Source organism: Poecilia mexicana, unplaced genomic scaffold, assembly GCF_051168715.1.
Source record: "Poecilia mexicana isolate PSO_F unplaced genomic scaffold, ASM5116871v1 scaffold_7, whole genome shotgun sequence".
Lineage (NCBI taxonomy): Eukaryota > Metazoa > Chordata > Actinopteri > Cyprinodontiformes > Poeciliidae > Poecilia > Poecilia mexicana.
The window spans coordinates 5,155,012-5,160,142 of NW_028263376.1; the positions used below are offsets into that span (position 1 = coordinate 5,155,012).

At 33.4% G+C, this 5,131-nt stretch overlaps 1 long non-coding RNA gene across 1 annotated transcript; it reads left to right on the forward strand.

Moving 5' to 3' along the window:
* The first annotated feature begins 2,330 nt into the window (after positions 1–2,330).
* On the forward strand, positions 2,331–3,326 carry LOC148158258 (uncharacterized). The gene is made up of 3 exons (XR_015763715.1): positions 2,331–2,620; positions 2,852–2,942; positions 3,278–3,326. It is a non-coding gene; the product is annotated as an uncharacterized LOC148158258 (long non-coding RNA).
* Positions 3,327–5,131: the final 1,805 nt, after the last annotated feature.

Below are 5,131 nucleotides of genomic sequence, written 5' to 3' on the forward strand. Positions count from 1 at the left end.
AATATACTCATAAAATGATATGGATGAACATGCATCTCCAGTCCGTCCTCTGGAACAGCTGGCATGTAATCATAATTTACGTCCAAGTATCAAGTTGTCACTCATAGTTACACATGAACACACTGAGACCTGAACAAATATAATATCTAATCTATGTATCTGGGGCATGGTCATTTCAAAATTCAATTACACTCTTTAAGAAGTGACAGGCATTATGAAAACACATTAAAGTTAAATCAGTCTGGAAGTTGGGTGACTTAATAACAATGCTAATACGATCTGATAACTTTGGTCAAAGGAGATAGCTGTGAGATTTCAGTGGATCAGCCCAATGTCCTTCAAGAATATGAACCAATGGGCCGTTGCGGTCGACAAAGGTTTTTTTAGAATACACTTTTTGGTTATTATGACAGCCCCAGACCGGTCCCTAAACGTTGCCTGACCAGGCATCGCCCGGTACGCCAGATGAATAGTACACTGAAAAAATGAGAATTGAGGGGTTTTTGAATTTGCACAAACTAAATAAGTTAATACTACACAATTCAGTCATCTTTCTTGTATTTACACAATTGAATTAAGAACAATTTACTTAATAACCAACAATAATGAAACTACACATTTTTCATATGTTGATTTAACGTGATTAAATTAGATTATGTTAAGGAAGAATTTCCTAAAATAGGTTAACTTTAGAAAAAAGTCTGGCTCTCTCTCTTCCTTAGATCCCAGGTCCTCTCGGCAGGCCACGTGTAGCCACAAGGAAACAACAATGCGTGTTGACATCACAGAATTACAGAGTTTAATCCAATATAAGACAATGCATAACTTAAAAGTAAGACAATGCACAAACTTACACCAGAAACTGCAGAACAACGGAGACATACATTCATTTACCTGACATAAATGGAAAAGAAAGAAAGAAAGAAAAGCAAAGACGTGCAAAGACATCTTTGGAGAATTGCAAGAGCAAATCTAATTTGTTACTTCTGTGTAGAAAGTTTTATCCTCTTGTATTTAATTTATTCAAATAAGGCGTATCTTTGCTCCTCCAACCAGGAGCTATCTCTGACCCTCTATCTGAAGCCTAAACCCCTGCCGTGTTTACGGCCTTTCACAGATGAGTGTGAAAAGCTACAACTTCCACTGTATTGTTTTCCCACAGACAAAAAGGCAGTTCAAATGATCCTAGCAAACCATCAGCTGGAACTACAGTTAAAATAAAGGTCAATAGGCCAGAATAAGTTACTGATTTAAAACCACAATTTAGGCCATTTGAATCAAGACATATTAAGTTTTAAAACTAGCTTATTTTAAATTTATTTTCTCAACAATTACTAAAACCATTGTAATCATGTTTCATCATTACCGGAAATGATGCAATATAACAAAGACAAGGATTAAATATGATTGGACAATAATAAGAGCGGGCTTTTGAATCTTAACCAATAAGAAGTGAAACAAGATAATTTTAAAGATATCGCGATTGCCGCACAGTTTCTTCTGACTATTCAGCCACAAGACCACAAGACAAGTCTTTGGAGGTGGACCGATTAGGTAAGTGATTTAAATATTTTTTGTAGTTGGGAATGTTTCCACAAAAATATCATTCTGTATGAGAAGTCATTTGTAAACCGTCTGCATGTTCTTTGGTTTTCACTTTGCTAGCTACCGTTATTAGCACCGGGGCTTAGCTCTAGTACAGATCAGTACATCATCGTTTATCAAAGTAGTTCACAAAAAACAGTTGTTACTGATCAAATTTGTAAGTAACTGACTCAGTAGCAATGAGGAAAAAAAGCAACACGAACACTTTGCAAGCTAGTGGCTTTTCACTAGCTTATCGAGCTATCAAAACTTCCTCGTTACTTTCTCCCAAGCACACTAACAGAACCATTGTCTGTTGTTATGGTAACGGGTCTGCATTTAGCGTCGCTTACTGAGCGACAAAAATACGAATAAGAGGGATTTTGAGTACTTCGACTGTTTTCTGCGTTATTTTTCCTTATCTGTGGTGCACTGCGCTACGTTAATACTTCTCTCCATCTCCATGTTTCGTTTTGCTGATGTAATGGTTCTACCGTGGCAGCGGCGCCATGTGGAGGGCAAGGCTCAATGCTCCAGCGCGCTGGGCTGGAGCACAGTATGGAGTATAAATTCAGAATCTTATTTGAATCCAAATGTCTTCCAGATGCTCAAGTCTTGTGTAAAGTGCCCTCTGTAAATATCTACTAAAAAGTGTTGATGGTGACGTATGTTTTTTAAACAATGTTATATATATATATATATATATATATATATATATATATATATATATATATATATAATTTTTTTTTTTTTTTGATGTAATGTTAATCTAAGATGTCTAGGCACATTTACTTGACTGTTCACTTCTGCAGCAGTGATTGTTGGGCTCTTACAAGTGTTGAACATTTGAAGCTCATTACTTTGTGCTCTTTTTTTCAGATAAACTCTTGAGTTTAAGAGAATTACCACCATACCACTTCAGTCAAAGTTCTTGTCTCAGCTGGATCTCCATTTTGACAACCTGATGAAGATGTTCAAAAGAAGAGGAGGACAGCTTGGACAAATGCTAGGACAAGTTGTTGCACAAATGGAGGAGGTAAGTGATGTAGCCACAACACAACTATCAATCTTTTTGGATAAACTTTTTTAATGCAGACAATTACATTTTTCTTGTGTTAAATGTTCTCACCTTTAACTTTTACACCTGCTTGTTTTCACTTCAAACTTTACTGTATGTCTTCACTTTAAAAATAGTTGTGTAAAGTAAATTGTTAAACTTCAAGCATAAGGCTTGAAAAAAGATTCTAATTCCATTAATTTCCTTCAGTGTGAAGATGTTGATGCTGCATGGGAGTGTCATTAAGGAAGTCTGCATGTATATGGGAGAAGATCCAGCCAAGCTCATCCAGGAGTATGTGGTATGTATGTATATGTGTATTTACACAACTAGAGATAGATATATATATCTAAACATAAAGAAAGATTTAGATCTGTACATACATAATTATTTCTATCTAGATTTAGATTTCTCTAGATATGTATATCTCTTTCTACATGGATAGATACATTCATCTATGTCTATCTCTACATTTAGATATACTTGAGATATATCTATATTCATCGAAATTTACATTGATCTGTCCAACCTTTTAGAGATAGCTCTTATAGAGAAATGTCTGTCTATCTATCTATATATATATAGATGCATCTAGGTCTAGAGAAAGAGAGATTAACTTGTCATCACTTCACATAGGGTGTGGATGAAGCTACCATTGAAGAGACTATTGGAACCACCATCACCGGGGTTTTTCATCTGAAAAGACTTCATCACATGAAGACATCGGGATCGTCCATGAAGGCATCAGGGTGGTGTCCAATTTGAATAGTGTGCCAACAGCTGTTGTAATACTTGTTGGACTGATATATGGGCTAACTAATGTTCACTTTTCGTGTTTTCTGTTGTTGTATTCCTCATTGCAGGACACAAATTTATTATTTTTTAATGACTAACTGCAGAAATATGTTCAAGGTCAACTATTAAGTTGCAGTATGTGATATTTATAAGCAATAGGTTTTTCACATATTTGTTTAAACTGTCACTATGATATTGCATAGTAAACAGTAAAACATGAGACTGATGATATAAAAAATAAGCTGTGTTATACAGACTTGACATAATTTTAACAAATATGTACAAAAGAATTGTCACAAAAGTTACATTTTGCAGCATGTACATGTTCCATAAAGTTGATAGAAACCTTTCATAAACCTGGCATAGCATCTGTCATGAACAGGAAGGAGTCTTTACTAATGTCTATGACTGCTATGAAGTGTCATTTGGTAAATAATGACACTTTAATGCAAAGTTGGCACTTTTAATGCAACTTTTGGAGCAACTTTGCATTAAAAGTGTCATTGTTTACCAAATGACACTTCATAACAACATTCATAGACATTTATAAAGACTCTTTTATGTTCATGACAGTGTCATGTCAGTCTTGTGCACCCCCGTCAAATAAAGTGTTAGCCAGATTTCTACAAACTGTTTGAACATGTATTAATATGAAATTAATGCTGCAGTACGTAACTTTTATAACTTTCTTTTTACATATTAGTTAGGACTATCAGTACGTTGTGTCTGTATAAGACGAGGCTCAGTTTTTTTCACCAATTTTCTGTCTGATGTTTTATTGTTTGTAATGTAATAATATAGTGATAGTTTAAACAAAAAAAAACTTTTTTCTCAGTGGAACATACAGCAGCTTAAAGGTTGACCTTTAACATATCTATAAAAGATAAAATGATTTAGAAAATTATCAGCATCATACATGTTGAACTTTTTTGAGCATGTATGCTGCCAAATGTAACTTTTATTAAAAAAAATTATTTTACATATTATCTCATGTCAGCCATATGGGCACCCTGTCAAATAGTGTTATTGAAATCCGACTTACTTTTCTACATAATCTTGTATATCTCTTGTACAAATATGTTCCAGATTAACTTTTAAACCTGCAGTGTGTAACTTATAAAAATTAAGTTCTTTAAAAACAGTTGTATAAAATTTCACTCGTCTTTTACGAGGGAAAGCAAGACAATCTGTGGAAGAAATCCAGCGCTGTCTTCCACTGACATGACTTTGTTATAATGTTGATAAACATGTAAAAAAAAACAATTTGCTTACTTGCATACTGCAGCTTTAATGTCATGTTACATGTTCAAAAACATTGTTAAAATCTGAAATACTTTTCTATACCATGTTTAATATGTTTTATAAAGCTTAACTATTATATTTTCTTATCCATTTTATATCTTAAATATTAATATACCAAAACTTGATATCATTTCATATCTTAAATAACATGTTTGTTCATAAAAATTGTATTTCAGGTAAGACTCGATTTAAAAAGGTTATGTGTCTTAAATGTAAAAAATGTTAAATACAAAATGGTGTGATTTAGAAATGTTCATTTAAATAAAGTTCAATTGTTCAGCAGCACTTGCACTCTTTGTCTTTCTTGTCAAAGATCTGTTTCTTTTTTATTTAATTTTTTACATTAGAAAGGTATATAGATAACTTGAAAAAATTAAGTAGGATTTAAAGCTG